Raw genomic sequence first — 10,086 nt, 5'->3', positions numbered from 1 at the left:
GCTTGCCTCCTCAAATGCAGAGGTGATGGTAGAGGAATTAAGAGTTGGAAGATAGAGGCAGAGCCCCCCTTGTGTGTGGCTGGTCACAAGGATCCCTCCGCACCCTGCTCAGGGTCCTCCAGGCCATGCCAGTGGTTACTGCAAACGGTTTTGTTCCACGTGTCTCTGTGGCCATCAGTGCTTTTTTTTCACTGGAACTAGTGATACGTCTCCCTGCCAAGCTCACACCTCTCAATGTGACCTTTAAACACATAAATCAGGGGGTCCTGCTATGGCCCAGTGGATTAATGACCCAACTTGTCTCCATGGAGGCATCAGTTCGATCTCTGGGCCCAGCAGAAGTGGGTTAAGGATCTGGTGCTGCTGCAGCTGTGGTGTAGGTTGCAGCTTCAGCTTGGATTCAATCCCTGGCCTGGGAACTTCCCTATGCCACAGGTATGGCAGAAAAAAGAAAAGGAAAGGAAAAAAAAAAAAAAACATATATCAGATTATGTCACTCCACTGCCTGACTCCTAGTGTCCTGTTGCACAAGATCAAATCCACACCATCTGGTTATCCAAGCCCATCTCTGCCTCCTCCTCCTCTGGCGCTTTCCATTCCTGGCACTCACTTGCCTCAAAGGCTGGTCCTGCCCCAGGGCCTTTGCATTTGTGCTTCCATTTTCCTAGTCCTTTCCTCCTAGATCTTTCTGGAATGGGATCCTCCTTGATTTTCTATGCAGCTCAAATGTCATCTCCTCTCTTCTTTGACCTCCCTCCCCAGCCCCAGCCCCAGCTCCAGCCCCCACCATAGGCACCCTCACACGTCAGCTTATTTTACTTCCTTTATAGCCATCTGAAGTTATTAAGCTATGAGTCTGTATGGTTTCCCTCTTGGAATGTATATTCCAAGAGGTAGGGACTTACAGTGTGTCCCCAGCATCAAGAAGGGACTTAACCAATATTGTTTTGGATGACAGGTGCATCCCCCAAGGTAGGTAGCAACAGGACCGAGAGAGGCCCATGTTGTAGGCAGAATGCTGGCTGTAGAGGCTAGAAAACCAAGTTTAAGTGTGCAGCTCAGCTTTGCCATATATTAACTGGGCAGCCCCAGACAAATTGCTTATCTCTTTGCATTTCATTTTCCTCATCTGTGAAATAAAAGCGCTACCACTTGGCTTCATAAGATTTCGGTGAGGCTGAGAGAGTCATGTGAAAGCACAAAATAGAGGGAGTTCCTGTCGTGGCACAGTGGTTAATGAAACCGACTAGGAACCATGAGGTTGTGGGTTTGATCCCTGGCCTCGCTCAGTGGGTTAAGGATCCAGCATTGGCATGAGCTGTGGTGTAGGTCGCAGACATGGCTTGGATCCCACATGGCTGTGGCTCTGGTGTAGGCCAGCAGCTACAGCTCCGATTGGACCCCTAGCCTGGGAACCTCCATATGCTGTGGGAAGCGGCCCTAGAAAAGGTAAAAAAAAAAAAAGAAAGCACAAAATAGGGAATAAGTACTGGTTTAAAAATCAATCCACATGGAGTTCCTGTTGTGGCTCAGTGGTTAATGAGCCCGATTAGCATCCATGAGGACACAGGTTCGATCCCTGGCCTTGCTCAGTGGGTTAAGGATCCAGCTGGAGGCTTCAGCTCAGATTCGACCCCTAGCCTGGGAACCTCCTTATGCCATGCGTGTGGCCCTAAGAAAATAAAAATAAAAATCAATCCATATGGTTATGCAAAGATAGGGCAATAGATCCTAGGTGCTGTTACACACTAAACTATTCACTTTTTTTTTTGGCCACACTCAGGGCATACAGGAGTTCCCAGGCTAGGGATCAAACCCAAGCCACAGCAGAGACAATGCTGAACTGCTAGAGAGGCTGCCTGATGGCAATAAGAGGGACATCGTGGTCCCTGGGGACCACTCCTCTTTCAGAGCTCTCTGCTGGGGAAAGTCTTGTCACCCCCCTGGCCATGGAGGCAGTGCCAACTTCTTGGAGTCCAGTGAGACACTGAGGGGCACTGCACACCTGTAAGCCCACTGGAGCCCCTTGTCCTGTTGCAGTTTCTCTGATCACCCTTTGCTTTTATTTTTTCTAGAAGGTGGGAATGGGGGTGGTGAAAGTGGCTTAACCTCTGGGAGGTCAGGTCTCAGAGACAAAGGCAACCTAGCCAGTGGAGGGGCCCTAGGCAACCCCTCTCCTCCGTGAAGCTGTTGCACGTCTACACTGCACGTCCCTATAGAGGAGGCAGCCTGCGAGAGCCCTGGGAGCTTCTTAGAAAAAAGCAGGAAAGCCAGCTGCTTGGAGGATGTGGAAAGTCTGCTCTTAATGACAGGCCTGTCCCTCCCGGGAGATTATAATCACCTTGGGAGGCTCCCCCTTTGGGCAAAGTCACAGGGCCGAGGGTCAAGGAGGCTGCTGTGCGGCCTCGGGGGTGGGCTGTGTGTGCCCATCCTGGGGCTGTGAAGAGAAGTGATGAGAGTTAAAATGCAAATGCAAAGACTCAGGCCTCGCAAGAGCCACAGGGTCCTGGGGTGAACAGGAAGCCCAGAGCCAGAGGGGTCAGGCTGCCATCCTCAGGGCAAGGCTGAGGCCCAGGGCAGAGGGCGCCCCTCTTCTGCTCCCTTCCATCTCCTTGCTCTTTCTCCGGCACCTTTGGGAGGTTAGGAGGGCAGGGCCAATACCCCACCACTGCCCTACTCCCTCTAAGGAAAAGGTCTTTCTTGGGAGTTCCTGTCATGGCGCAGTGATTAACAAATCCAACTAGGAACCATGAGGTTGTGGGTTCAATCCCTGGCCTTGCTCAGTGGATTAAGGATCCGGCGTTGCCGTGAGCTGTGGTGTAGGTCACAGATGTGGCTGGATTCCGAGTTGCTGTGGCTGTGGCGTAGGCCGGGGGCTACAGCTCTGATTAGATCCCTACCCTGGGAACCTCCATGTGCCTTAGGAGCAGCTCAAGAAAACAAAAAAAAAGACAAAAAAAAAAAAAAAGTCTTTCTCAGGAAGCAGAGATAGACCCTGTCCTGTCTCTCTGTGCTCAGTCCCAGCACCCAGCAGCCTGTGTCCCCATAGCTCACCCTCCTTTAGAGGCAGGCCTGGCAGGGGACCTTTGGTCAGGCCAGGCTGTAGCATGGATGGCGATGCAGCCCTAGCCAGTCACTTTCTTCTTCCTCTTCTTCTTCTCCTTCTTCTTCTCCTCCCCGCTCCCTCTTCTATTTCTTCTCCTTCTTCCTTTTTTCAGCATATGGAGTTCCCACAGCTGCAACAACGCCGGATCCTTAACCCACTGTGCCAGGTCAGGGATCGAGCCTGCGCTCCAAAGATGCTGCCCGTCCGCCCATCTTTTGCATGGGAATTCCTCACTTTCTACTCTTTTTTTTTTTTTTTTTTTTTTTTGTCTTTTGTCTTTTGTCTTTTAAGGGCCATACCTGCAGCATATTGAGGTTCCCAGGCTAGGGGTCCAATCAGAGCTGAGGCTGCCAGCCTATACCACAGCCGCAGCAACGCCAGATCCGAGCCGTGTCTGCGACCGCCACCATAGCTCATGGCAACACGGGATCCTTAACCCACTGAGCGAGGCCAGGGATCGAACCTGCCACCTCATGGCTCCTGGTCAGATTTGTTTCCGCAGTGCCATGACGGGGATGCCACTTTCTACTTCCTAAGTTTACATTCCTGTCCTTTTTAACACCTGCCTCCCAAGGTCACTGTGAGGACCGCATGGGACCCTGCACACGAAACCACTTTGAAAACCGTAAAACCCAGAAAGGAATGTTTATGAGCAAGAGCTGTGGGCTTTGTGCTCACACCACACAATGGACAGGGTCAGCCTCCCCTTGCACTAACGGCAAGCTGGACCCCAAGCGGTTCAGGGACTTTGAAATAACCTACGCACAACCTGCAAGAGCAGAGTTAGAGGGCCTGGAGGCCTCCACCAGGGAGGGGAGGAGGGCCTGGGAGTTCCTGGAGGTGCTAATCATGGGCTCAGATCACAGTCAGGCCCCTGCCTAAGGTCTAATCGCGGCATCTCTCTGGTGGGGCCCAGCCTTCCTGTGGCAGCTCCGGCAGTTAGACGGGGAGAGCTTCTGCTTCCCACCGAGCCTAGTGCCGCAGCTTCTCCTGCTCCTTGGCTCTCCTCTGCTGCTCATCTGCTCAGGGCTGCGAGGGTGCAGGACAGGTTGTGAATGTGTGGATGTCCGACGGCACCTGCCTCTCCCCTCCTTTTTTGGGGTAGCCGCTGGCCTATGCCACAGCTACAGCAACGCCAGATCTGAGCTGCATCTGCAACCTACACCACAGCTCATGGTAACACCAGATCCTTAACCCACTGAGGGAGGCCCGGGACTGAACCTGCATCCTCGTGCATTCTAGTTGGGCTCCTTAGCACTGAGGCACAACAGGAACTCCTCCGCTCTTTTATTCATGGAAGGCGCTGATGAAGTTCTAGAAATCCCTGTGTGACTGCTGGGGAGCTTGGCACAAGGGTGTGGGCCTTGGGGTCTAGTCCAGTTCTGCCGCTCTCGCCACATCACCCTTGGTAAGCCACCTCTCGAGGGCCATGTCCTCATCCCATAAAACACAGAACTGACGCCGTCCTGTCCGGGGCTGAGTGGTGAGGAGCACAGGGGAGGTGTCTGTGCAAGTGCTTTGAAAACAGTGCCATGTACCAGCAAGGACTGCTATTGTCTTGAAATGAGGCCTGGGGAAGACGGGCAGGGCCTGAGCCTGGGGTAGGAAGCAGAGGATGGGGGAAGGGGATCAGGGCAGTAGTGATTTACTGCTCTGTGTCAAGCACGAAACTAAGTGCTCTCTGATTCTCACAAGACTTTCATCTCCATTTAGTGGGGGGGCGGCCTAGGCTCAGCTAAGTTAAGGCATCTACCCAAGTTTACTGCTAGTAAGGCCAGCAAGCCCACATCTGTCTAACTCGAGTCCCTGATCTGCATACCCCACCAACTCTCTAGAGAGCCTATTTGGGGGTGTGGGCATAAGATTAAAATGAGTGTAGGAGGGAGTTCCCGTTGTGGCTCAGCAGTCACCAACTCAACTAGTATCCATAAGGATGTGAGTTTGATCCCTGGCCTTGCTCAGTGGGTTAAGGATCTGGCGTTGCCACAAGGGGTGTTGTAGATGGCAGACGTTACTCAGATTTGGCGTGGCTGTGGCTGTGGCGTAGGCCAGCAGCTGCAGCGCCAGCTCCAGCTCCACCTCCAATTCCACCCCTAGCCTGGGAACTTCCATATGCCCTAAAAAGATCAGAAAAAGGCAGGGGGAGGGTGTGCAGTGGGAGGTGAAGAGGGAGTGTGGTGGAGGGAGGGAGAGAGAGGAAGCATTCCTCAGTGCCAAGAGTGCCTGGCCCATCATAGATGCCGGCTTACTAGTCCCTAAAGGACTTTCATGCAAATTAGGAAAAGGTAGATCAGGCCATGAGCCTTGCCTAGTTATGCTTGTAAGTGAACCACATGTACAGCTGTACATGGGAATGACTCTGAAATTAACTAATCCAAGAAAAGAAACACCGGAATTCCCGTTGTGGCTCAGCCCATTAAGAATGTGATGTGGTCTCTGTGAGGATGAAGGTTCGATCCCTGGCCTCGCTCAGTGGATTAAGGATCTGGAGTGGCTGTGAGCTGCAGTGTAGGTGGCTGCTCAGATCTGGTGTTGCTGTTACTGTGGCTTAGGCTGGCAGCTGTAGCTCTGATTTGACCCCTAGCCTGGGAACTCCCATATGCCACAGGTGCGGCTGTAAAAAGAAAAAAAAAATGTTTGGGAGTTCCTGTCGTGGCGCAGAAAAAAACAAATCTGACTGGGAACCATGAGGTTGCCGGTTCGATCCCTGGCCTTGCTCAGTGGGTTAAGGATCTAGCGTTGCCATGAGCTATGGTGTAGGTCGCAGACACAGCTCCCGTGTTGCTGTGGCTGTGGCGTAGGCTGGCAGCTGTAGCCCCGATTGGATCCCTAGCCCAGGAACCTCCATATGCTGCAGGAGCGGCCCTAAAAAAACCAAAAAGACAAAAAAAAAAAAAAAAAAAAAAAAAAAGGTTTTAAAAAAGAAAAGAAAAACCAAACAGGAGTTCCCCCTATGGCCCAAGGGGATAAGAATCCTACTTCTTCAGTTCAGGTCACTGCAGAGGTGCAGGTCCAATCCCCAGCTTAGCACAGCGGGTTAAAGGATCCATGTTGTTGCAGCGGCAGTGAAGTTCACAGTTGTGGCTCAGATTTGATCCCTGGCCTTGGAACTTCCATATTCCCTGGATATGGCCATTAGAAAAAAACAAAACAATCCAGATAGAGATTTTGTGGCTTGTTCCCCCTCGGTATCCCGGCCTTGGAGCCCAGCAGAGAGATGCCTCCCACCAATTCCTTTTGTCCCTCTGGAGCTCTGGTCTGGGGACTCTCGGCCCGGCCCAGGCACCTAAACCAGGCCTGTGCCTCTATTCCCTCCAGGCCTGGGGATGGATTGTGCAAAAGTGGTACCATAACCTGAGGCAAGAGGTTAGTTCACAATCTAATTATTAATTACTCACTTGCTTATTATCTCAAGCATTGCATCAGGAGCGTGAGAATGGCTTTATAGACACTTAAATTAGTATCAGCTCCCCTTTCCCTACAGACACACACACAAGTCCCGGTACAGTAGTAAATCCTGCCCCAAGTCACTCCAACCCCAGCCTATTGCTCACAACTCCTGGCACATTCAGGCCATCCCTTCCAGAATGGGAAAAGCTGCCTAGCCAGCAGGATCCTCAACCTCAATCCTCAGAGATGGGGCTGCTGCTGGTCATCTCACCCTGATCCCTGGGCTAGCATTCACTGCCCAGAATGTGGAGAGCTTGGGCGACAGGTAAGGAAAGGAGGTTAGAGATTTTACACCTTACTGCAGATGCCCAGGGAAGTCCCTCCTCTAGTCTGACTTGCATCCCTCTTGCTGCAGTTCTAGTGTTTTCCCCCTCGTTTGACCCTCCTTGGCCCTGATTGAGTAAGAGTGTGAGAGCACCTGTTGGGGGCAGGAGTAGCAGATCCTTCTTTTATTCCTGCTTTGAGGTTGGAGAGTCAGTCCCACAGGAAGAATGGGAATGAGCTCTCGAGGCCTCCTCCCTTGCACCCTCCTGCCCCCTGCTTGACTCTGGAGACTCTGGAGTCACAGCCAGCAACCAAATCCCCTTTGAGCCCCTCAGCCTCCTGATCTGGGCTCTGTCCGGGCCTGCTGCTGCTACTGCTGCTGCAGGAACGGAGCTCCACTGCGGCACTGAGTTGAGTGAGTCCTGAGCTCCGGCTTCTGCTGCTGGGCTGGGGACCAGGGCTCGGAGTGTGCCAGATCACAGGCCTCAGGTCCTCCGTTTCTTCAGCTCTGCCACCGTAGGTAAGCGACTCGACCTCAGTTTCCCCATCCATAAAAGAAAGTGGCACCTGCCTACCTTAAGGTTACTTATGAGAATCAAATGTGCTGATGTCTGTGAAAGTCTCTGAAGTCTTTAAGTATAGCACAGAAACAGGTAATTAGCACTCACGGTCCCCATCATGCTGGCCTCAAAAACCCAGCTCAGAACTTCCTGCTTCCCTGGATTTATCCCCCTGAACTCTGATCATGTTTGACCTCAAGGTTTACAGCTGACGTGTTGCTGAATCATATTTTTGTACCACTTTCTCTTTCCCAGAGGAGTCTGTAATCTCCACGAGGGCAGAGAAGGTACCTCGTATGTTCTTCCCCATCTCCTCAATCACATTTGGGATTCTGTACATGAGACAGAGTTGCGATTCTCCTCTCAGTACATTATTGATGCAGTGGCCCTGCATTCTTCAACAGGCTTTTTGCATAAAAATTAACTCTGCGATTAAATGACTTGTTGGCAGGCATAAAGTTACGATACCCTAGCACTGAGCCTGATCCGTAATTGTTATTTAATACATGTCTGATGAATGAAAAAAGAATGCTTGGATGCATAGCGAAGGGCACTAGACCTGTCTGATTCCAGAGCCCACACTTTTTCCAGTGGAGCACAGGGCTTCTCAGGGATTGGCTGGTGAAAGATCACCATGGGGGGTGTGAGATAGGTGGAGTGTGGTTGCCCTGCCACAGGCATTAACCCCTCAGGCAGTCTGAGCTCCCCAGTAGAATCCCAGGTATTCACAGTGACATAATCACCTCCTTGCTCCAGGCATTTGAGAGCCCAGCCCAGTTAACTAAGTGCTTTTCCCACTAGCGACTTAAAGGGAAGTTGTCTGGTTCACTCCTGAAACCCTGAAGGGGAAAGAGATAGCATTATCTTTTTTGCCTTTGCCTCACTGCCCTGAGCAAGTCCCATCAAGCTTCTAACCCCAGTTCTAATGCTTCCTGTTACCCAGGTTTCTAAAACTAAGCCATTGTAGTGCCAGTTCTAGGCTCCTCAGCTCAGAATTCAACTGATGCCCCTTACAGTAAGGGGGTCTAAAGGACTCGGTTCTGGCCTTTGAGAGGAAAGTGGGTTTCATTGGTGCTCAGAGCTGGAAAGGTATATTGTGCTGATCCAGGCTCAGGCCTTACCTGGTGCCTGGGAGCCCTGCGAATGTCCCCCGCCACGCTTAATCTGCTTAAAGCTGCTTGGGTCCTTCCCCTTAGTAAACTCAGCTGTGAGCTGGCTCCCCGTGACCCTCTCCTCTGGCTTAGGATGGCCCTACGATGCCATTCTTCTTTTTTCTTTTCCTTTTTTCTTTTGCACCCACCAGGCTAGGGGGTCAATCAGAGCTGCAGCTGCCGGCTCACACCACAGCCACAGCAACGCCCGCTCTGAGCTGCATTTGCCACCTATGCCACAGCTTGCAGCAATACTGGATCCTTAACCCACTGAGCGAGGCCAGGGATGGAATCAGCGTCCTCACGGATATTAGTTGGGTTCTTAACCCACGGAGCCAGAGCGGGAACTCCTGAAGGCATTCCTTTTGGACATGGACTTTCCTGTTGCCTACAGAAAAGCCAACATGGCAAAATGGGCCCAGCGTCCCCCACCCACCCCACCCCCTGCTCTCTGCTCAGCTGGCTCTCTCTGCTTTGGGGTAATTCTAGTCTCTCCCCTGACTTCCCCATGGGCCTGGGCCTGGTGGGGGGAGGACTCAGGAGGAAGTTTAAATCCAGAGGAAAGTTCTCTTTGTCGAAGGCTTTCTGTTTTCTCACGGTCAGAGGGAAGTTTCCTGAAGAAAGTACCCTCGAAGGTGTTTGTTGTTGTTGTAGGAACTTCCCTGCATGGGGCACCACTCAAATCGGACTGTCCCCAGCTGCGCAGTGGGGGGACCACATTCACCAGCAATTCTAAGGCTCTGCCTTCTAGCGATGACAGTCAGGGGGCAACACAGGGGATCTCAGGACCTAGAGGCCACGGTAATTCCAAAGCTTGAGGTTTGAAAGGGAAGATGCAACTGTTCAGTTCTTTTTTCAGTGGTTTCAATTTCCTCCTCTTCTGTGCCCACACTGCATGTTGTTGATAGTGGACACTCTTCTCCAACTGCTCCATCTTAGTTCTTCACTTAAGGAACAGGTGTGTGTGTGTGTGTGTGTGTGTGTGTGTGTGTGTGTGTGTGTGTGTGTGTGTGTGTGTGTCTTTCTAGAGCTGCACCCACGGCATATGGAAGTTCCCAAGCTAGTGGTCAAATCAGAGCCGTAGCTGCTGGCCTGTGCCAGAGCCACAGCAACCAGAGCCTAGCCACATCTGTGACCTATGCCACAGCTTACAGCAACGCTGGCTATGTAACCCATTGAGCCAGGCCAAGGATCGAACCCAAATCCTCATGGATACGAATCGGGTTCTTGACCCTCTGAGCCACAACATGAACTCCCACTTAAAGAGTTTTAAACCTCTCAGTTGAGGAGGCCCAGTGGTATTCCTGCTCCAGTCCCTGATCTCACCACCCCTAACCCTCTGAACAGAAATGGGGTGTGGGAGGAGTTCCTGTTGTGGCTCAGAATGGCCCTAAAAATACAAAAGAAACCCCAAAAAACAAAAAAAAATGGGATGAGGAAGTCCACAATGGGGGGCAGACTAGGGGTGATATCTCATTCCTCTTTCTTCTGCTTTTTTTTTTTTTTTTTTTTTGCTTTTTAGGGCCACTCCTGCAGCATATGGAAGTTCCCGGGC

This window comes from Sus scrofa, chromosome 9, assembly GCF_054392235.1.
Source record: "Sus scrofa isolate SSC_HxYL_T2T_F1_AM1 chromosome 9, Sscrofa_HxYL_maternal_Yorkshire_Landrace_v2.0, whole genome shotgun sequence".
In the NCBI taxonomy this organism is placed as follows: Eukaryota; Metazoa; Chordata; class Mammalia; order Artiodactyla; family Suidae; genus Sus; species Sus scrofa.
The sequence above is the reverse complement of the archived record's forward strand: the minus strand, read 5'-3'. Positions refer to the sequence as shown.